Here is a 24,340-nt window from a genome sequence, read left to right as displayed (position 1 = left end):
TCTGGCCCTAAGTGCCCAAATCCCTACAATGGGATTTGAAGGAGAATAATCTAATCACCTTACCGACTTTTAGGGGGAGCTCCTCCCCTCAAGGTGTGCACCTCAATCATTTTGCTGTGGTTTGCCCCAAGTTTAAAAAAAAATAATGAAAAATGAAGGCCTGTTTGGCTCAACTGTTTCACTGACAGCCAGGCTGGTAAGCTTGGCACTCTTCTTGCCTCCTTCCCTTTCTTCTGCTTTTTTTAAAAAGAAAAGATCGTAAAATTATTATTTGTTCCATTTTCTCAACATATTTTTAAAAACACTTATTAAAGGCAGAAAGAGAAAACAGCATAAAATGTATTCAAAGGCATCAGGATGCTCAAGCAAGTCAGAAAGCCCCATGTTTGCATCCTGCTACAGTGCTGGTGGAGGTGTTTCTTTAAGGCTGGTTGTGTGTGTGCATGTAACAGGGCAAGTGCATACGTGAAACTTGCTCCAGCATAAGCTTAACATCTGCAGGGGAATTTTCTAATGATCGTTTTTAGCTAATAGGCACAAGTTGTTAGCTTGAGCTGGGAAAGCCTTTTTTTGTGTGTGCCAATTCCACCCCCTCTTTTCTTGTCATAGATTTAGTTCCCACAGCTAATTCACCTAATAATGAGACTGGGCAAGCAAAATGCCAGAGTAATGATATGGAGCTTGTTTGGCCCAGACAAAGAACACAGAGAGTGGCTGGATGCTCTAAACGACAGGCCAAGAGCTCTATTCATCCCAAATGATCCCTTGCCTTCTGTGCCACCTAATCCTGCAGAAGCTGCATAGCTGGGCGGTGCATCCGGATGGCCTGGGTGTCTGTCAGGAACTCAGTTGTGCCCTGAAAGACATTGTTGAGAGGTTGTTGGTTTTTTTTAACCATGGTCAAAACATAAAGAATCAATCAAGGGTTAAACCCCGATCAAATATTTTAATCAGAGTATCATAATAAACATACACATACCACTAAGACAGAGAGGAGAAAAGCTACTAAAATGTACACAACATTGATTCCATGGTGCTTAATCACCCCAAACTCCTATTAGCTTTGGTTGCAAGTGGGCATATTCTCTGTCTGACTGGTGTTTCCTTCTCAGTGGTTCTCTCTCCCCGTTTACACTAATCTTTTTCCTGCTTCAGTTGATAAACATCCACAGCAGTTGCAGCATACAAACAGCTCCCACTGAAGCTAATGGCAACTGCTCCTACAATAATTGTATTTTGTACTTACATAGCATTTTTCACCCAAGCATCTCAGAATGCTTTACAAAAAAGGGTATTATCCCCATTTTACAGATTGAGAAACTGAGGTACAGAGGTGCTGTCTTTGCCTAAGATCACCCAGTGAGTCATTAGTGCAACTGGGATCAAAAACTATGTCTTCATTCCCAGCATCCTCCTTTTTAAATTCCTTGGTCCTGATCCTGCACGCCTATCACACCCCAACTCCCTCTGAATTCAGTAGGAGTTTTGAGTATGCAAGCAGTGCAGGTTCAGGCTTGCTGTGTGAATCTGTACTCAGAACTCTCACATACAGCTGGTGAATAGAGCTCAAAAATTTTCCATTGAAACATTTTTTGAATGGAAAATGGGGAGGGAGGGAGTTGGTTAAAAAAGGAATGTGTGTGTTGGGGGGGAGGGGAAATCGGTTTTGTTTTGGTTTGGTTTTTTGTCAAAAATTTGTAGGGGGCGTTGTTTTGGTTGGGTTTTTTGTCAGGTTATAAACTGAAAAAATGGGTCTTTGGCTGCTGAAAACAAGAACAAAAACTGGTTTCAGAGTTCTCAGTTTTTTCAAAAAAACCTGACAAAAATAATTTTTTTGTTTTCATCAAAATTCTTCACAGGAAAAAAATCCACTTCCAAACAAATTATTTACTGATGAATAAATCATGACAAATCATTTAACCAGTGAATTTTCTTCCCTCTACTGCTTATGGAATATCCATCAGGAGATTGGCATTTCCTCCATTTTATTGAAAAGTATTCAGTGTTGGAGGGTTTCTATTCAAATTCTATTGCTTAATCTCAAAAAGCTATCTGAGTATTCACTGGTAAAGCCATGTTGTTCTGTTGTGATTGGTTAGATAAGACATATGCTGTTTTTTCTGTTTCCTAACTGGATGAGTGTGCAAGCACTTTTGGCGCAAGTACTTATATCTGCAAATACTCACATGCAATGTTGAAATCTGCTTTGCATGACTGTTCATGGCCGTTCAGCTCAATGGTAAAAATGTTCATAGAAAGAAAAAATGAAAGGGACATGAGCAAGGCTGAAGCAAAATCTTGTATAGATTCTTGTGAATGGTCATGGAGAAATGTTTGCAGAATTTGCCCAGTTCTGTTCTTAGTGTCCGGTGAAATGTATGTATTTTCATACCCTTTGTGGCTTTTCATTTAGAGCTCAAGCTCTGGATAATCCTATGTTGCAATGCATACCTCTTTGCTATTGACTTATGCACCAATTATAATATTCCTACTAGGCACATGGTAAATTACACTACATATAAATTCAAGGCAGGCTGCAGGGAGGGAGAACATTAACTCAATTAACACATTACCTGTGGTTTGGAGAGACAGGTAGATAATATATGAGCCTGCAGAGCTCGTTTAGATGCTGTACATCCAAGAAAGAAGCACTCAGTCTGTCCCATTGTTGGTATTTGAGATGTAGAATGTACATAGAGAACATTTTTTTTTATCCAAGCTTTTTTAATGTATTCTATAAAAAGCCCCATTAGCATTTTCTTTTCAGTTGCTCCTCTGTATCACAGCTGCTATGACTCTGCAGTCAGGAAAGCAGAGTTGGTGCAACTGGAGTTCAGAAAACCAGTTGAAAAGAGAGGGTAAAAAAAAAAGGAAAGCTTTTTATGAGAGCTAGAAGAAAGCACGCCAATTAAATTTTTTAAAAGAGACAGAAGGAGAAAAGAAAAAACAAACTAAAAAGCTGGAGGAACCTGCAGGAAACCGGGGGGGAGGAGGGAGCTGCACAAGAGAACTACAGAAATGAAAAAGAGGGTAGAAAGGACAGAAGTGAAGAAAATAACACACACTGTAGTAATATTGTGTCCACTGATTTTTGAAAATTCAGGAAGAGGAAAAGGAATGGGGCCTTAAAAGACATTATTGACCAATCAAGGCAAGAAAAAAGAGACATACAAAGAAGTAAAGAAAGGGATCCACAAAGAAATGAGACAGACAGGGAAGAGGAGGGAGACTTTCCAAGAAAAGAAGTGTGGGGGGGAAGGAGTAAGTCTCTATAACGAGGGGAGATTAACAGAGAAATCCTGTTACATCCATTAATAAATAGAGCAAAACTAGGGGACCTATTACTACCACTCCAGGCTCAGGTGACCCAGGATGCGTTAGGATGCATCTCATGGACATAGTATCAAGGCCTCTGGGAGAACAGCCTGTTATGGTTCTTTCAGTATTGATGTTGCTGAAATGAACCCTAAAAGAATCGCCCTTCATTACAAAATGTTATTGCCATAAATTTGGAGTATACCACTATTAAAGCGATTACAATAATTAGCAAGAGTGCTCCAATATTAATGTTATTACATGAGTACTTTACCACAACCTGTTAGATTACTTCAGTTTGGGAATTTGGTTGAACTTCTACAGAGCTTAATACAAACAAGGCTCCCATCCAACTCTGTGCTTAAGCATGTGCTTAACTTCAAGCACATGAGTAGTCTCACTGAAGTCAATGAGATTTCTCACATGCTTAACAGTCAGCATGTATATTATTGCCTTGCTGGATCAGGGTCTAGACTTGCTATCACCAATTCTAAGTGAATTCTACATTTCTTGTGTTACAGTCTCAAGGTAAAGGATTGTCTCCCGGACGTTACACTGTCAATCATTTACTAATACTTATTTAAATAGATTAATTTACTATAAGAGATTCTCAAGGGTTAGAGCTGATCAAAATAGGATGGAAGCTCACCAACTTTGGTGGTTGTCATGATAGCTTCCAAAGATAAATGGTGGCTTATGGAGAATAAGAGGGACAACAGAATAAATGTATGGGAGAGATGTCCCTGGGTTCTTTTTAAAAAAATACCCAAGTGGCTCAGGAGCCCAAGTCCCATTTTCAAAAGGGACTTGGATACTGGGGAGCCTAAGGGCTTGTCTACACAGTAGTGTATTGCTCCCCACAGTGGCGTGATTTGCAATAATTTGTCCGCATAGACCTTATGTTAAAGCACACTAGGGAACCTTTAGTGACCAAGACAGTCTACATGGACCAATTAATCTGCAGCACATTAGTACTCTTTAGAAATCACACCCCTGTCGAGCACATTGCTGCTCCAGGTAGGTAAGCTCTAAAGTTGGTTGCAAGTTAATGGGACTTAGACACCCAGGGGACAAATTTGCAAAGGTACTTAGGCACCTAAAGATGCAAATAGGCACCTAGTAGGATTTATAAAAGCATCGAAACAGATTAGGCACCTAACTTCTAACCAATGGGAGTTAGACACCTAACCTGCCCAGGTTTTACTTTTGAAAATTCCAGTAGGTGATTATCTGCATATTTAGATTCTTAAATACCCTAGAAATCTGGCTTTAAGGCACAGATGCCAATTTCAATGGGAGTTTAGGTACCTAAATTCCTTTGATGTTTGGGACCCAAGTATCTAAATCACCTTAAAAATTGGACTGGGGACCATTTGAAAATTATATCAGCTCTCTCTAAGCAGGTCCATAGGCTGCCAAGAAAAGGTGTAAATATCTGCGTACATCCGTGCGTGCAATTGTGTGCACATTCATGCATGCACAGTGTCTGGAGATGGTCTATCCTTAGTGCTCCCCACACCTTCACACCCATAAATGCTGTCATTTAGATTTTACCAAGAGGAAGGATTTGTTCTGATGCAAAAATAACTGATACAAATTGAAAGTCAGTGGGTTCCTTCCCCTGGTAAATATTGAAATACGTGATGCAGCTTCCTGTGCTTTTAAGGATTTTAAGGTAGTTCAAGGGAACTCTTATACATGGCAAAAAGAAGTTATCTAGTTAGAGATTCATAGACTTTAAGGCCAGAAGGGACCGTTAGATAATCTAGTCTGACCTCCTGCATAACATGGGCCATGGAATTTCATCCATCATTTAACTGTAACTTGCCTGGGGCAAGTGGTGTTTATAAAGATATCAGCACACCTGCACCCAAACCCATCAATACTAGATTGGCCCACTTAATAATATCTCTTATATAGCACTTTTCATCCATAGATCGCAAAATATTTTACACAGGAGGTAAGTGTCACTCCCATTTTACAGATGGGGAAACTGAGGCATAGAGATGCAGAGATTTGCACAAGAATGGTACTGGGCTCTTCTGCTCATCTCCAGACCACATCCAGGTATCTCAAATGCCTCCTTCTACACAGTCCTGAACCCTGACATCGATATCAAACACAAATGTGTATTCAATTTCAGTACTATGACACCAGACTTTCTAAACAATTTAAAAGACTTTTTGGCTTACTGTGTCTCCCACATTTTCTGTTCCTCCTCCTTTCTTCATTCTCCCCTCCTCTTCTATGTCTCATTATTACAATTACAATATATGAATTGTTTTATATTAAAAGTACTGCACTGCAGTATATTGGGCCTCTGAAAACACAGATAATGATTTAGTGTAAATTGGTTTGGGCTCCATTACTTGCTGTGCCAATTTACACTAGCTGAGGATCTTGTTGGTTTACAAGTTGCTGTACAATCTGACTATGTTCTTAGAGCTAATGATTGATGAAAGTACTAGGACATATGGAAAATAAAGTTTTTACACATGAATCATATATTTACTAAGGGTTTATTTACACAGGGCTTGTCTACCGGGTGGAGACTACAGGGTTGTAAATGTGCTCTAACTAAAAGGTACCTAGTTCAGCTATGATAATGCAAACTATGTACCTTTTAGTTCGTTCCAGCCGGATCAACACAGGGCAGCTAGAGTGTAACATTTTAGAGCACTCTGTAACTTTCACCACCATAGTGCGGCTTACAGCACTGTGTAGTCAAGCCTTAAAAGATGCTGGATCCTTCAAGTGAAATGAATCATTACCTTACAACAGCAGCACTGAGGGAGGAGCTGCTGCTGTCAGTCTGAAGATTGTTTAACTAAAATATGCGTTGAGTGAAAGCAGCAGTCCTAAAGGGGGTGCCTCATCCGTTGCTGGAGTCACAGTCTATTTGTGTCAACTACTTGTGCACTGGTACCAAAAGTAAATATTTATGAAGCTTGCCTTTTTAAATGTAACATTTGTGTTGCTTATCGCTATTGTAGCTTGCAAGATGCCATGTGTAAACATTTACATTTTCCCTTTGTTTCCACCAATGAGTGCAAGTGCTTAAATTGCACTGTAAATATGTTGGGTTTTTTGTTTTGTTTTGTTGTATCTGACAGAGAGCATCAGTATTTAGTCCCACTGATGATAGTGGAAATAAAAGCTCCCTTTGCAAGTTGGAGATGCAGAGAGTCAGATCTTTGCCCCCCTCCCGCCCCCGTGGATCAGACAGGTGCGGAACACCACCAGAGTAGAGGAATCTTCAGACAGTGCAGAGCTGGTCTAGCTAGCTTTATGTTACGCTCCCATTATAGTGTCGGAGGTTTGTCATGTCATGGCATAGCCAGGGGAAGGGGGCACAGCTGGAGTGACCCCCCCCACCCAGTTCCAGTGATCCCCAACTCATGCAGTGCCCCTAAGGAATATTTATCAGCCAGTACAATTCAGGTTATGTTTACACAGCTGCTGGGAAGTGTGATTCCCAGCATGAGTAGACATGCACATGCTAGCTCTGCTTGTGTTAGCATGCTCAAAACAACAGTGCGGCCATGGTGGCACAGTCTAGGGGCCTGCATAAAATCCTGCCCAGTCCCCTGAGTACATACTGGGGTGGTTAGCCTGAGCAGCCACCAACACAGCCGTGGCCACACTGCTATGTTTAGCTCGCTAGCTCAAGCAGAACTAGTGTGTGTATGTCTACCTGAACTGGGAATCACACTGTAGTGGAATGCGAAACTGTATTAATTGTTCATCCACCAGATTACCTATTTAAGGTAATCTCAGCCATACCTGGCAGAGCCTAAAAGATGTTACGGTGAACACAGCTGGTGTGTATCTCTCTGGGAAGGCAGCTCTCTAGCCAGTCTATATCTGGTACAGAAGCCTGACCTACTAATAGGAGCCCTGCAACATGCCATGTACAAGAAATACATGACACAGTGTCAGAGGTAAACTTTTGCCAGAGGAGAACAAAAACAGAAGGAAAATAGCAACAAAGGTTGCTAACAGAAGGAACAAAGCAACAAAGGTTGCAGGCAGCAAAAGAAAGCAACAAACTTTGCAGGATCTCATCAACAAGCCACTCTGCCATGCCCCATAGAACTTCAGCTTTGACAAACCTTCACAATGGACAGACTGGAAGCAGTATTTTGCAAGATTTCGAATTGCTACAAAACTCCACAAAGAAACTGAAGAGATCCACCTATGCTCTTTAATTTATGCTATGGGGAAGCAGACAGAGCATATCTTTAAATCCTTTGACTTTACTGAAGACAGTTGCAAAGATGACTAAGAAAGGGTTCTGGCAATGTTTGATGCATACTTTGTACTTCAGAAAGATGTGGTTTATGAAAGAGCATGTTTTCACCAGAGAATTCAAGGACAAGGAGAAAATGTTGAATGTTTTATAAGACCTGGCTGAAAACTGATATTGGAACTGCAAAACGTGAAAATATCAGAGACAGGCTGGTTTTTGGATTAACAAATAAAAATCATTCACAGCAGCTATGATTAAAAATAGACTTAACCCTACATACAGCTATTCAAATAGCAAAGCAATCTGAGCTGGTGAGATAGTTAAAACAAGAGCAACTTGCCAAATAAGAAACTACCTTAGAAGTTGTTAATAGATTCAGCATGAATGTTACAATTAATTATCATAAAATCCCCAAAGCAAGAAGAGAGAATTCCCAGGCTAAGAAGGACAAATTCCAGACAAAAATCAAAACCTTTCAGCCTAAATTCACAAGATGTGGAAAAATTCATAGTCCAACAGAAATATGTTTTTCCAAATGTGCAAGGTGTAATAAATGCATAAAATATGGACTTTTGCAGCTGTTTGCCACACCAAAGGAGTCAGGGAATTTATTAATATCACTGACAATCAACAGCCATTGTTTCTGGGATATATCACAAGTGATGACACAGAGCCTGCATGGAGAGTGAAACTGAATATTCATGGTAAGAGTACTGACTTTAAAACTGACTCAGGAGCAGATGTCACAGTCATTTTAGAAGGAACTTACAATTACCTTCAACCCCTCCCAGAGCTGAAGTTACCTGACACAGCCCTGACTAGCCCTAGAGGCACTCTGAACTGTATGGGACAGCTCGCCACAGAAACAACTTACAAAGACATAAACTTTGCATTCAGAGTGTATGTGATCAAAGAATCACAGATCAACAGTCTTCTCAGACACAATATGTCAGCCATGATGGGCCTAGTGAGAAAGGTGGAAGAACTCGATAGAATATTTGGTGATATTGGACTTTTCAAGGAAGATCCAGTACAAATAACCTTAAGATACAATGCTGAACCATACAGCGTACATACACCTTGCAGGATTCCTATCCTGCTGTTTCATAAAGACAATGGAGTGGATTGGCATAATCAAGAAAATATACACACTAACTGCGTGGTTTGTCCCAATGGTACCAGTTACAAAGAAAAATGGGCAAAAAAATGAATCTGTGTGGATTTCAAAAGACTTACTAAAGCAGTTGTGAGAGAAAAATATATCCTCCCAACACTGGATGACTTCCTCTCCAAAGTGAAATGAGCGACAGTATTCTTCAAGCTTGGTGCCTCGAGCATATTCTGGCAAATTCCATTAACCAAAGAAAGTGCTAACCTGACTACATTTATCACACCCTTTGGGAGATTTTGTTCTCAAGTATGATCTTTTGGGATTACCAGTGCACCTGAAATTTTCTAAAGAAAGGTTGCAGAACTGTTAACCAACACAAATGAAGTCATAGTTTTCATGGACAATACTGTGAGATATAGGTCTTCAGTGGAACAATGCAACAGAACCATCAATGAAGTTCTAAGCCTAATCAGTCAGTCCGGACTGAAACTAAACAAGGAAAAGTTTATTTTCCTTCTACACTAAATCAAGTTTTTGCAACAGATGATAAAGAACAATAGGAGGGTGGGATAGCTCAGTGGTTTGAGCATTGGCCTGCTTAAATCCAGAGTTGTGAGTTCAGCCCTTGAAGGGGCCACTTAGGGATCTGGGGAAAAATTAGTACTTGGTCCTGCTAGTGAAGGCAACAGGCTGGACTCAATGACCTTTCAGGGTCCCTTCCAGTTCTATGAGATAGGTATATCTCCATATATTGTTATTATATTAATCAGTCCCAGCCCTGATAAAGTAAAAGCAATTTGAGAATTGAATGCATCAACTAATGTACCAGCACTGAGACGTGTATTGGGGATGGTAAATTACCTTGGTGGATACCTACAAGACTTTTCTATAGAGACAAAACCCCTGAATGAACTGTTAAAGTCCAACATATCTTGGCTATGGGGGCTAAATCAAGAAGTTTACTTCAAAAAGGTAAAAGAAATTATCTCAACAGCTACAGTTCTCAAGTACTATGATCTGAACAAACCCACAGTGGTCTATGCGGATGCAAGTAGCTATGGACAAGGTGGTGCGTGGTTGCAACAACATTGCTCTGAGCGGAAGCCAGTGGCATTTTGCTCTTGCACCCTTACAGAACCTGAAAAACAATATACACAGATTGAAAAGGAGTGTCTGGCAAGTGTATGGGCATGTGAGAGCTTTTACAGATATCTGTGTGAATTGGATTTGCTTACACTGATAACAGACCATAAGCCGCTTGTAACCCTCATCAATGGAAAAGACCTGGATTAAACACCACTGAGAGGCCAATGTCTATTGATAAAGTTAATGCAATTTAACCACATTTTAAAATAAATTCTTGGGGAAAATCTGGTAGTATCAGACATTCAGTCACAGATCACACCATTGCACTTGACTACCCATGAGCTGGAAGATGATGTAAAGGGGCATATGGATGCTGTGGATGTGTGTCAGAAAAGAGACTATACCAGCTACTAAAAGTAACATTGACAGGCATACAACTTACATTAGTGCCAAATGGCCAAGTATTTGAAAGACACTAATGAAGTGACAAGAGTCTATTTTGTAGTACATGGATAATAAAGTGAGTCAAATGGACTCCAGATTGAAGGTGATTGCATTGTAATTCCAATCAAGATGAGAGGAGAAATCCTGAACATCATCCATGAAGGACATCAAAGATTAACTAAATGCTATGAACAAGCCAACCAGTCAATGCGGTGGATGGGCATCAGCAAGGACAAACAATAAAGTATCTGCATGTAAACACTGCAGAACTAACAGACCAACACAACACAAAGAACCTTTAATCATAAGACCCTTACCAGAAAGAATTTGGAAGAGATTAGCCGCATATTTTTGCTAATTCAGAGAACATCATTACTGATTATAAGTACATACAAATAATGTAATTGGAAGACATAAGATGTCGCAATGTTATCAATACACTGAAGTGCATTTTTGCTCACTTCAGTATCCCAGAATAACTAGTGATGAACATTGGACCACAATTCGCTGCAGCAGAGTTTAAGTCAGTGGTTCTCAACCTATTTATCATTGTGGGCCGCATATGCGGCCCACAACGTATTAGCTGGGCCGCAGGTTGAGAACCACAGTGCCCTCCATCTAAACCCATTTAGCACCTAAATCCAATTAGCACACAGCTGAGCTGGGCCGCAGCTGTGTGCTAACTGGGCTGCGGGTTGAGAACCTCTGGTTTAAGTCATTCCACACAAAATATGAGTTTGATCATATTACTAGCAGCCCACAAGTGAATGCAGAGGCTGAGAGAGCTGTACAGACATCCAAGAAAATCTTACAGCAAGAAGCTCCATTCTTTGTTCTTCTGAGTTATGAATAACACCAGAGTTTCCATGTACAGATGGTGGATGCAGAACAAGAAGACGACTCAAGGATTCCAAACCAACTACAACCAGTCGTTGCAACTAATGGAAAGTCAGATGAGCAAGTTGTTATGCATTCAAGTCATTTAATTAGAAAACAAGTATGATTCAGAGACACTTAACAGACTGATACAACTTCAAAGACAGTGTGATAGTGTAAATGTTGTAAATAGTAGGAATGTATAACTTAAAGGGGGAGATGTAATGGAATGCAAAATTCTATTAGCTGTTCAGCCACTAAGGGGGTGATGTGTGTAACATAACCTTTATGACCTAACCTCAGCCATACCTGGCAGAGCCTTAAAGGATCTTACAATGAACACATCTGATATATATCTCTTTGGGAAGGAAGCTCTGTAGCCAGTTCATATCTGATACAGACACCTGACCTGTTAGTAGCAGCTCTGCAACCTACCATGTATAAGCTGTACATGACACACACCTCCTAGCTGTTGTGCAAACATACCTTTAGAGCAGTCCTAAGGTGCTGGGTACCAAGCCAGTATTAGAGTGGTGTAAATTGACCTCTTACATCCCCTTGTGTCTATCCCCAGTCATAGCTCAGCCAAACTCAAGGATCAGGGTAATAATCTCAAGGAGCAGCCAGGTGCGCTATCCAATAGTGGTACAGATCTATGTTCACCCCCCGCATGTCTTAGAAGGCTCATGAGTCAGGGCAGCTCAGCAGCACCCCAGTGCAGGCCTATGCCTACATAACACAATCTTACCATTTGCTAGGGGAAAAAGTCAGAGGGACAGATCTACAAAGGTCTGTAGGTGCCTAAAGATGCAGATAGGCATCCATTGAAGTCAGTCGAATTTAGGTTCCTAAACTGCTTAGGGACTTCTGAGGATCCCACTAGGTGCCTATTTGTCTCTTCAGGTGCCTAAATACCTTTACAAATCTGCCCTTTATCCCCTTATCTTTGTGAAGCGTTTCTCCTGGACTAGAAAACTGGTGATTTGTTTAAGCAGTAGGTGCTCCCTTTTAAATCCAGTCCAGATAGCTAGTGTAGATAAAATATCACAAGGACAGTGGTTTTAGATATGTTTTGCAAAAGTAACTACTGCTGCTAATAATATTCTTTTTGAAGCTTCTTGCTTATATTAATGTCCCGCAGAGAAAAGTTTAGATCCTATTAGAGAAGGGTTTTAAATACAGCGCCTATTGTGCTACAGATTTGTTTGCCAAAATGAAGATATTAATGGCAGAATTAAAGAGTATGAAAAAATGGGATTTCCTGAGAACCTATTTAGTCACAGAATTTAGTAGGGGAAAAATGATTTGACATTTGGGAGGAATAAGTATATATGAAGTTACACTGGATAATAAATGGATGAGGAAATAACTATGCTTGATACAGGCTAGCCAATGCAGGTTAGGAAGAGACTTCTCTCATGAGCATGTTACTGCACCATTGTCCATTACAAGGGTTTTACTTCTTACTCTGATGCATCTGTTACTGATCACTTTCAACCACACTGGACTACATGGACTACATGGTCTGATCCAATATCACAATTGCAACAGGGGCCTTTTTAATATGTATTTAGGGAATAATTGTGCATTATCTTAGGCTCAGAGAACTAAAGCTTTTTATTTGCAACATGGACAGTTACAGCTGTCTTGATTATTTACTCAAAATTAGGGCTGTCAAGCGATTAAAAACATTAATCATTAATCGCACTGTTAAACAACAATAGAATACAACGTATTGAAATATTTTTGGATGTTTTCTACATTTTCAAATTACACCTCTACCCGGATATAACGCAACCTGATATAACACAGTAAAGCAGTGCTCCAGGGGGGCGGGGCTGCGCTTTCCAGTGGATTAAAGCAAGTTCGATAAAATGCAGTTTCACCTATAACACAGTAAGATTTTTTTGGCTCCCAAGGACAGCGTTATATCAAGGTACAGGTGTTTATTGATTTCAATTAGAACACAGAATACAAAGTGTACAGTGCTCACTTTATTTTTGATTACAAGTATTTGCACTGTAAAAAACAAAAGAAATAGTGTTTTTCAATTCACCTCATACATATACTTTAGTGCAATCTCTTTATCATGACAGTTGGGCTTACAAATGTAGAATTATGTACAAAAAATAATTGCATTCAAAAATAAAACAACATAAACCTTTAGAGCCTGCAAGTTGACTCAGTCCTACTTCTTGTTCAGCCAATCGCTCAGACAAAGAAGTTTGTTTACATTTGGAGGAGATAATGCTGCCCCCTTCTTGTTTACAATGTCACCTGAAAGTGAGAACAGGCATTCGCATGGCACTATTGTAGCTGGCATTGCAAGATATTTACGTGCCAGATGCGCTAAAGATTCATATGTCCCTTCATGCTTCAACCACCATTCCAGGGGACATGCATCAATGTGGATGATGGGTTCTGCTTGATCACAATCCAAAGCAGTGTGGACCAACACATGTTCATTTTCATTATCTGAGTCAGATGCCACTAGTAGAAGGTCGGTTTTCTTTTTTGGTGGTTCAGATTCTGTAGTTTCCACATCGGAGTGTTGCTCTTTTAAGACTTCTGAAAGCTCCACACCTTGTCCCTCTCAGATTTTGGAAGGCACTTCAGATTCTTAAACCTTGGGTCAAGTGCTGTAGCTATCTTTAGAAATCTCACATTGGTACCTTCTTTGTGTTTTGTGAAATCTGCAGTGAAAGTGTTCTTCAAATTAACAATATGTGCTGGGTCGTCATCTGAGACTACTATAACATGAAATATATGGCAGAATGCGGTAAAATAGAGCAGGGGACATACAATTTTCTGCCACAAATATAGAAAGAAATGAAAAAAAAATGCATTTTATTCAAAATTGTTCACAGGATTATTATTTTTGTCGTTAAAATGAAAAATCTGTTTTCCTTTGATGTTTTTGCTCCCTTTCTCTCCCTTCTCTTCCTTTTGAAAAATGGAGAAAAAAAAGTAAAACAAGCTGGACATTTTTGTTTTGAATCACATCAAAATGATTTATTTTCTTTAAAAAACAAATGGGAATGATCTGAATGATACCAAAATTTCCATGGAAGATGTTCAGCTCATTAAAAAAAAAAAAATCAGCAAAAATTCTTTTCAGCAAGAAAACATCAACCAGCTCGAAATGGACCTTCTGTCTGTGTGGTATGGACATAGTCACCTATAAAGCTGTAAATGAGACAAGGGCAAGCTATGGACCAGACCCTGCTGCAAGGCAAGCCAAGGTCCAGGCCCAATTTTAAAAGGTATTCAGGTGCCTAACTCCCTTTTAAATCAGTGGTAGCCTTTAGTGTTTATGTGATGATCTGCTAGCCCTGGCATAAAATGGAATCTCTTCTGAAATGCAACTTAATGGGGTTTATTATCCTAATGGAGTGGGGTTAATCATTGAGTGCCACGTTCTCTTGTACATATGGCTTTTGTTTTCTCTCTCTGTAGATGGTTCATGCTTCCTCCTTTGAGTAGTCTATATCTCTGGTTTCACTTCTGCCCGTATCTGGCTCTCCCCTGTTGCAGAGAGGAAGTAGATGCTGGCTATATGAGACTTCCACCGTCTGATACTGCAGTGAGTAGTCTGCTTTCAGGAACCTCGTGGAATGGAAAGGGCATTGGCAATTCTAGCAAGTAAGTCATTTTATAAGTAATTTAAAAAAAAGTGGATGTGGTCTTTAATGCAGGAGAGATGCATCTTGTTAACAAGGCAATTGAATTGTAGAGGGACTTGGGGATCAATGACTACTAAATTGTATCTTCCAGGTTTAACATGGCCCTAACATGCACTTCTCTAAGGGTAGCTTTTTTACCACTTTCAGTCCAAATGGCAGCTATGGATGTTGACATATTATAAATGAAGGGAACTGTTGGTTAACCATTCTTTGCCCCTTAAGGTTCTCTGAGCCTTGACCAGGGATGCACAGGTAGTGCTAGATTGTGAGGTTACCATCTAACCCATAGCAAGGGGCAGTGTATTGTCATCAGGGGCGGCTCTAGGCACCAGCAAACCAAGCTGTTGCCTAGGGCGGCCAAATCTAGGGGGCGGCAGGCTGGGCCGGTGGACCTGCCGCAGTCATGCCTGCGGGAGGTCCACCGGAGCTGCGGACGACCGGACCTGCCGCAGGCATGACTGCGGAGGGGGGCTCGTCCCGTGGCTCGGCTGGACCTCCCGCAGGCATGACTGCGGCAGCTCAAGCGGAGCCACCGGACCCGCGAACCGTCCGCAGCCGTGCCCGCGGGAGGTTCGCTGTTCCCGCGGCTCCGGTGGAGCTCCCGCAGTCATGCCTGCGGCAGGTCCGCTCGTCCCGGGGCTCCGGTGGACCTGCCGCGGGAGCTCAACCGGAGCCGCGGGAAGAGGGGACCCGCCGCGGGACCGAGGAAGGGCGGCGCAGCACACCGCGCTGCCTGGGGCAGCCTAATTTCTAGAGCCGCCCCTGATTGTCATGCTGCTCCCTAGGAGGCAGAGTGGGGGCTATCCAGTTTATTGTACTGAATGCAACATGTACAATTACCCGCCTTGTGGGCAGGGGGCATATGTGTACCTCCCAGCACTCAGAGACTAAGTATGAGCTCTTGAAACCAGAGTGGCTGAACTGGAGGAGCAAAGGGATACAGAGAGGTACATAGACAAGGCTTTTAGGGACATAGTGGAGCAGTCCCACCCCCAGTCTGACAGCCCCTGTGCTGCTGAGGAGGATGAAAGTCTCGGGGAAGAAGAACATCAAGCTGGAGCAGAGGGAAACAATCCCATAGTTGGGACCCTCCGTCCAGATGATGTCATGGTATCCTCTCGTGCAGAGGATACCCCTCTGGGGGAGGGACCTTAGTTACTAGGCAGAGACAGGTAATAGTAATGGGGGATTTGATTAGTAGAAATATAGATGGTTGGGTAGCAGCCCAACATTGTAGCATTTAATTTCAGAAAGAGAGACTTCACAAAATGAAGAAGTTAGGCCTGGTCCACACTAGGACTTTAATTCGAATTTAGCAGCGTTAATTCGAATTAACCATGCACCCGTCCACACCAGGAAGCCATTTAATTCGACCTAGAGGGCCCTTTAGTTCGAATTCAGTACTCCACCCCGACGAGGGGACTAGCGCTAAATTCGACATGGCTATGTCGAATTAGGCTAGGTGTGGATGCAAATCGAACTTACTAGCTCCGGGAGCTATCCCACACTGCACCACTCTGTTGACGCTCTGGACAGCAGTCCGAGCTCAGATGTTCTGATCAGCCATACAGGAAAAGCACCGGGAAAATTTGAATTCCTTTTCCTGTCTGGCCAGTTTGAATCTCATTTCCTGTGTGGACGTCGTGGTGAGCTCAGCAGCACTGGCAGCGATGCAGAGCTCTCCAGCAGAGGAGTCCATGCAATCTCAGAGTAGAAAGAGGGCCCCAGCATGGACTGGCCGCGAAGTCTTGGATCTGATCTCTGTGTGGGGCGATGAGTCTGTGCTTTCGGAGCTGCGCTCCAAAAAACGGAATGCAAAGACCTACGAGAAGGTCTCCAAAGCCATGGCACTCAGAGGATACAGCCGGGATGCAACGCAGTACCACGTGAAAATCAAGGACCTGAGACAAGGCTACCAAAAAATCAAAGCGGCAAACGGACGCTCCGGAGCCCAGCCCCAGACATGCCGCTTCTACGAGGCACTGCATGCCATTCTCGGTGGGTCTGCCACCACTGCCCCACCAGTGACCATGGACTCTGAGGATGGGATAGTGTCGACGGGCAGTTCCTCGGCGATGTTCGCCGATGGGGAAGATGAGGAAGGGTTTGTGGAGGATGAGGCAGGCGACAGCGCTTACAATACTGCTTTCCCCGACAGCCAGGATCTCTTCATCACCCTCACAGAGATCCCCTACCAACCCTCCCCGGCCGTTAACCCGGACTCCGAATCAGGGGAAGGATCAGTCGGTAAGTGCTATAAACATGTAAACATTTATTTTTTAACAAAACAGGAATAAAAACTATATAAAAAGAAGGTCAATGCATATAGGGATCGAACAAAAATCCTCTTGGGACAGTTCAACGAAGCTCTCTGAGAGGTACTCGAAAAGCCTCCGCAGGAGGTTCCTGGGGAGAGGTGCCTTGTTGGGTGCTCCGTGGAAGCACACTCTTCCGCGCCAGGCCATCAGGAGGTATAATGGGAGCATCGCCTCGACCAGCACGGCAGCATAGGGCCCTGGTCTGTGCAGGGATTCACGCAGCATTCGCTCTCTGTTTCTCCTGCAGACCCGCCTCAGGGTGATCTCGCTCGGCGACTGCTGCATCTAATTAGGGGAATTACTTTAATGTTACTATTGTGAATGCTTGACTTTTCCTTTGCATAACAATGACCGTCGTTTAACAGCCACGTGTTGTAGGCTGCAGAGGAAAAGCATACAGGGATCTTTCCCGAGGACAGCCGCGAGGGGCTGGAACAGGGTCAGACTTTATGCTTTCCAGATTGCCTGCAGCAGGAGGGCACTGCTATCCATTAACTGTTAAGCAGCCTAAAGTTTACGGCTTACCAGGCCTGGCTGCTACACTGATTCTGCTGTCCTGCCCCGCTTGTCCGATCTCCAGTGCAAGACCCCAGGCAATGAAAGCGAATGCCGAAAATTCGAACTTGTCCTGAGAGCACATGAGATTAGGTGCCCTGTATGGCCTTGTTCACAGAAACTGAGTAGACTGTGTTCAGTGTTCGCAAACATGTATCTTTGGAAGGAAATCACTTCCTTTTTCCCATCACACAGCTGCGGCTCTTTCCCGAACTGCCCCGGCATCCCCCTCACAGAGGCTGGCGCAGATTAGGCGGCGAAAGAAAAAGACTCGGGATGAGATGTTCACTGAACTGATGGCCTGCTCCAGAGCCGAGGCGGCCCAGCAGAGCCAGTGGAGGGAGACCCTCTCTCAGCAGCAGCGCTCACACAGCGAACGGGAGGACAGGTGGCGGCAGGAAGACCAGCAGGCGACTCAAATGCTGCTTGGACTAATGAGGGAGCAAACGGACACGCTCCGGCGCCTTGTGGATGTTCTGCAGGACCGCAGGCAGGAGCAGAGAGCCCCCCTGAACTGTATCTGCAACCGCCCTCCCTCGCCACAAAGTCCTGTCCCCCCCTCACCCAAAATCACAAGAAGGAGGGGCATTAGGGGCCGTGAAAACTGTCACTCCACCCCAGCAGAGTGCTCATGTACCAAACAGCTCTCATTCCCTAAAGTATGAGAATTGCTTGCCTTCCTGGCACACCCGATCCCAAATCCCAGTTTTATCCCCCAACTGTGTAGTTGAGTATTAAAAATAGTTTGCTGTTCATTACTGTTTCCGTCATGTTTCTTTGCAGAAGACTTTGTGTGAAGGGGGGGAGGGGTTTGTTAATTGCATAGGACAGCCACCATTAACAGGGTACAGACATGGGGGCAGGATCAACAGCAGGTCACACACAGAGTGCAGTCACTAGGCACCCGGGTCACTGTGGGAGGTGTCTGCTGCCCCAGGTCAGTCTGGGAGGTGTATGCTGCCCCAGGGTCCGAGCGCCTGGCATCCACAAATGGCAAGGCAGGCTGCCCTTACCATGCCCTTCCACCCTAGCCATGAACCTCTCCGATGCCCTGAGCCCCAGCCAGAGCCATCATCCCCCACACCTACTCACCCTTCCCACACACCCCTCACCCCTTCCTGCAAACCCACCCCTTCCTGCACACCCTCCGGTAACCATCCTCCCCCCCCCCAAGGACCGCTGTAGGAGCAGGAGCATGTCAGTCCTCGAGTGTAGAAGTGGTCTGTACATCACTGCACACCGTACCCACCACAGTCTGCGTCCCTGTTGGAACCCTTGAACGAGAATTTGTTAGTAAAGAAAACTTTGTTAATTAAAAATGTTCCAATAACTTTATTTTTAAATGTCTGTTGGAAGGGGGGAAACCTGGTGAACGGGGTATGTAACCGCTGAAAAAAGTCAATAGTAACTGAAACAGGGGCAGGTTCAGCTTCTCTGTAAAGAGACTGGACAGTCATAGGTTACCCTGCTCTCTGAGGAACCTAGCTTTCAAAGCCTCCCGGATGCACAGCGCTTCCCGCTGGGCTCTTCTAATGGCACGGGTGTCTGGCTGAGCGTAATCAGCAGCCAGGCGATTTGCCTCAACCTCCCATCCCGCCATAAAGGTCTCCCCCTTGCTCTCACAGAGATTGTGGAGCACAGAGCAAACTGCAATAACAATGGGGATATTGGTTTCGCTGAGATCCGAGCGAGTCAGTAAGCTCCTCCATCTCCCCTTGAGACGTCCGAAAGCACACTCCACCACCATTCTGCACTTGCTCAGCCGGTAGTTGAAGAGCTCCTTGTCACTGTCCAGGGCACCTGTATAGGGCTTCATGAGCCAGGGCATTAGCGGGTAGGCTGGGTCCCCGAGGATCACTGTAGGCATCTCCACATCCCCAACAGTTATTTTGTGGTCCGGGAAGAAACTACCTTCCTGCAGGTGTCTAAACAGACCAGAGTTCCTGAACACATGCACGTCATGAACCTTGCCCGGCCACCCGATGTAGATATTGGTAAAACGTCCCCTATGGTCCACCAGTGCTTGCAGCACCATTGAAAAGTAGCCCTTTCGGTTAATATACTGGCTGGCCTGGTGGGCCGGTCCCAGGATAGGGATGTGAGTGCCATCTACAGCCCCACCGCAGTTTGGGAATCCCATCGCGGCGAAGCCATCTATGACGACCTGGACGTTTCCCAGGGTCACCACCTTCGAGAGCAGTAGGTCAACGATTGCGTGGGCTACTTGCATCACAGCAACCCCCACGGTAGATTTGCCCACGCCAAAGTGGTTCGCTACTGACCGGTAGCTGTCTGGCGTGGCAAGTTTCCAGAGGGCTATGGCCACTCGCTTCTGCACAGTCAGGGCTGCTCGCATCCGGGTGTCCTGGCGCTTCAGGGCAGGGGCCAGCAAGTCACACAGTTCAAGGAAAGTGCCCTTATGCATCCTGAAGTTTCGCAGCCACTGTGATTCATCCCAGACCTGCAGCACTATGCGGTCCCACCAGTCCGTGCTTGTTTCCCGGGCCCAGAATCACCGTCCCATAGCATGAACATGACCCATTGCCACCATAATCTCCACGGCGCGGCGTACCGTGCTTTGTGAGAGGTCTGTGCCACTCTGACACTTCATGTCCTCACCGCGCTGCCGGAGCCTCCTCGCCCGATTTCTCAGCAGCTGACTGTGGAAGAGGTGTTCGATAAGGTGCGAGGAGTTGACAACGGCCATAAGTGCAGCGATGATCGCAGCGGGCTCCATGCTCGCAGTGCTGTGGCGTCCGCGCTGTCACTGACCAGAAAAGTGCGGTAACAGATTTCCCGCCGGCGCTTTCAGGGAGAGAGGGCGGGAGTGACGGTTGAATGACGACAGTTACCCAAAACCACCCTCAACACATTTTTCCCCCAGAAGGCATTGGGGGCTCTACCCAGCATTCCAATGGGAAGCGGGGACTGCGGGAACTGTGGGATAGCTGCCCAGAATGCACCGCTTCCAATGTCGGCGCTTGCCCCGTTAGTGTGGACTCACAAAGTCGAATTAGTGTCCTTACTGTGGATACACAAATTCGAATTCATCAGGTCGAATCCACAAATTCGACCTAAGTTAAATCGAACTACTCTTGTAGTGTAGACATACCCTTAGTTAAACAGAAATTAAAAGGTACAATGACAAAGGTGAAATCCCTGAAAGCTGCATGGAAACTTTTTAAAAGACACCATAATAGAGGCTTAACTTAAAAATATACCCCAAATTAAAAAACATAGTAAGTGAACAAAAAAAGTGCCACCATGGCTAAACAACAGAATAAAAGAAGCAGTGAAAAGCAAAAAGGCATCCTTTAAATATCCTAGTGAGAAAAATAGAAAGCAGCATAAACTCTGGCAAATGAAGTGTAAAAATATAATTAGGAAGACCAAAAAAGAATTTGAAGAACAGCTATCCAAAGACTCAAAAAGTAATAATTTTTTTTTAAAAATACATCAGAAGCAGGAAGCCTGCTAAACAACCAATGGGGCCACTGGACAATTGAGATGTCAAAGGAGCAGTCAAGGATGATAAGGCCATTGCAGAGAAACTAAATTCATTCTTTGCATCAGTCTTCACGGCTGAGGATGTGAGGGAGATTCCCAAACCTGAGCCATTCTTTTTAGGTGACAGATCTGAGGAACTGTCCCAGATTGTGGTATCATTAGAGGAGGTTTTGGAACAGATTGATAAAATAAACAGTAATAAGTGACCAGAACCAGATAATATTCACCCAAGAGTTCTGAAGGGACTCAAATGTGAAATTGCAAAACTACTAACTGTAGTCTGTAACCTATCATTTAAATCAACTGCTGTACCAAATGACTGGAGGATAGCTAATGTGATGCCAATTTTTAAAAAGGGCTCCAGAGGTGATCCCAGCAAGTACAGGCCACTAGCCTTCAGTACCTGGAAAACTGGTTGAGACTACAGTAAAGAATAAAATTGTGAGACACATAGATGAACATAATTAGTTGGGGAAGAGTCAACATGGTTTTTGTAAAGGGAAATCCTGCCTCACCGATCTACTAGAATTCTTTGAGGGGGTCAATAAGCATGTGGACAAGGGGGGCCCAGTGGCTATTAAGGGGGGAAGGATAGCTCAGTGGTTTGAGCATTGGCCTGCTAAACCCAGGCTTGTGAGTTCAATCCTTGAGGGGGCTACTTAGGGATCCGGGGCAAAAATTGGTCCTGCTAGTGAAGGCAGGGGGCTGGACTTGATGACCTTTCAAGGTCCCTTCCAGTTCTAGGAGATTGGAATATCTCCAATTATTACCTTAGTGTACTTAGATTTTCAGAAAGCCTTTGACAAGGTCCCTCACCAAAGGCCCTTAAGCAAAGTAAGCTGCCACGGGACAAGGGGGAAGGTCCTCTCGTGGATCAGTAACTGGTTAAAAGATTGGAAACAAAGGATAGGAATAAATGGTCAGTTTTCAGAGTGGAGAGAGGTAAATAGTGGTGTCCCCCAGCAGTCTGTACTGGAGTCAGTCCTAGTCAACATTGTGACATTGCACCCCATAAGGCAGGGTTTCTGAAACAGGGGTCGCTGCTTCTGTAGGGAAAGCCCCTGGAGGGTCGGGCCGGTGTGTTTACCTGCCCCATCCACAGGTCCGGCCAATCGCGGCTCCCACAGGCTGCGGATTGCTGTTCCAGGCCAATGGGAGCTGCTGGAAGCAGCGGACAGTAAGTCCCTCAGCCCGCATCGCTTCCAGCAGCTCCCATTGGCCCAGAGCAGCGATCCGCGGCCAGTTGGAGCCACGATCGGCCGGACCTGCAGACGGGGCAGGTAAACACACTGGCCCGGCCCTCCAGGGGCTTTCCCTTCAGAAGCGGCAACCCCTGTTTGAGAAACCCTGCCATAAGGCTTTATGGAAATATGCTTATAAATGTATATATGACATAACTGGAATATGTTTTATGTTACGTATGCCATGTAACATATCTTTGTAAAGGTTATGATCTGCTGAATCTATTCCTATTTGTATGCATGTATCATTTTTGTGTTCAAAGTTATGAATATTGGCTGTGTACTTGCTTGATTTCTAAGTAGCCTTAGTAAGGCATTTGGTCAGCTTCTTGAGAAAGGAATGTGCAATCAAGAAGCACTTAATGGACAATGGATTTTGGAAGGCTCCAATCCATATAAGAAGTCTACCTGGGGATGTTCAAGGCAGCATGTGAACCATGGCTGCTACCTGTAAGTTCTGAGTCATGAATGGACATGTGACTTGCCCATGTGACTCCAAAACTCCATCTTGGAGCTGGACTTTGCACAGGAATAAGAAGGGGGTCTCCACCTACAAAAGAAAGTCTATTTAAACCCCTGGAAGACCCCTCCATTTTGTCTTCAGCTGGCTCAAGAGATAGCCTCTCCACCCCCAAGGATACCTGAAAGAAACTAGAACAAAGAACAGTAACTACAGGGGGTGTGAGTGATTTCTGGACCCAGACTAGAAGGAGACTAGTCTGTAAAAGGAAGCTTACTGGAACATCTCTGAGGGTAAGGTTTTTATCTGTATTCAGTTTTCTTACTGTATAAGCCATAGACTTGTGGGTTTTATTTCATTTTACTTGGTAATTCACTTTGTTCTGTCTGTTACTACTTGGAACCACTTAAATCCTGCTTTCTGTATTTAATAAAATCACTTTTTACATATTAATTAACCCAAAATATGTATTAATAACTACAGGGGGGAACAGCTGTGCATCTCTCTCTATCAGTGTTATAGAGGGTGAACAATTTATGAGTTTACCCTGTATAAGCTTTATACAAGGTAAAAACGGATTTATTTGGGGGTTGGACCTCACTGGGAGTTGGGCATCTGAGTGTTAAAGACAGGAACACTTCTTAAGCTGCCTTCAGTTTAAGTCTACAGCTGTTAGGGACGTGGGTCAGACCTGGCTCTGGGTTTACAGCAGGCTAGTGGGTCTCGCTCAAACCAGACAGGGCACTGAAATCCCAAGCTGCCAGGGCAGGAAATCAGGGGCAGAGGTAGTCTTGGCACATCAGTTGGCAGCCCCAAGGGGGTTTCTGTGATCCAACCCATCACAAACATATTCATAAATGATCTGGGAAAAGGGTAAACAGTGAGATGGCAAAATTTGCAGATGATACAAAATGACTCAAGATAGTTATGTTTCAAGCAGACTGTGAAGAGTTACAAAAGGATCTCACAAAACTGGGTGACTGGGCAACAAAATGGCAGATGAAATTCAATGTTGATAAATGCAAAGTAATACACATTGGAAAATATAATCCCAACTATACATATAAAATGATGGGGTCTAAATGAGCCATTAACACTCAAGAAAGGGATCTTGGAGTCACTGTGGATAGTTCTCTGAAAACATCCACTCAATGTGCAGCAGCAGTCAAAAACGTGAACAGAATGTTGGGAATCAACAAAGAGATAGCTAATAAGACAGAAAATATATTGCCTCTATATAAATTCATGGTATACCCACATCTTGAATACTGCGTGCAGATGTGGTCTCCCCATCTCAAAAAAGATATATTGGAATTGGGAAAGATTGAGAAAAGGGCAGCAAAAATGATTAGGGGTATGAAATAACTTCCGTATGAAGAGAGATTAATAAGACTGGGACTTTTCCGTTTGGAAAAGAGACGACTATGCAGGGATATGATAGAGGTCTATAAAATCATGACTGGTATGGAGAAAGTAAATAAGGAAGCGTTATTTA

At 43.8% G+C, this 24,340-nt stretch overlaps 1 long non-coding RNA gene across 1 annotated transcript in view; it reads left to right on the top strand.

The window, feature by feature from the left end:
• The window catches only part of LOC120395736, a 41,406-nt gene that overhangs the window by 10,064 nt on the left and 7,002 nt on the right, over positions 1–24,340 (top strand). The window contains exon 2 of the long non-coding RNA XR_005592757.1: positions 14,538–14,723. This is a non-coding gene — a long non-coding RNA (uncharacterized LOC120395736). The remainder of the gene's footprint in view (positions 1–14,537; positions 14,724–24,340) is intronic.

This window comes from Mauremys reevesii, linkage group 1 (genome assembly GCF_016161935.1).
Source record: "Mauremys reevesii isolate NIE-2019 linkage group 1, ASM1616193v1, whole genome shotgun sequence".
NCBI lineage: Eukaryota > Metazoa > Chordata > Testudines > Geoemydidae > Mauremys > Mauremys reevesii.
Note: the sequence above shows the minus strand (reverse complement) of the source record. Positions and strands in the feature narration are given on the sequence as shown.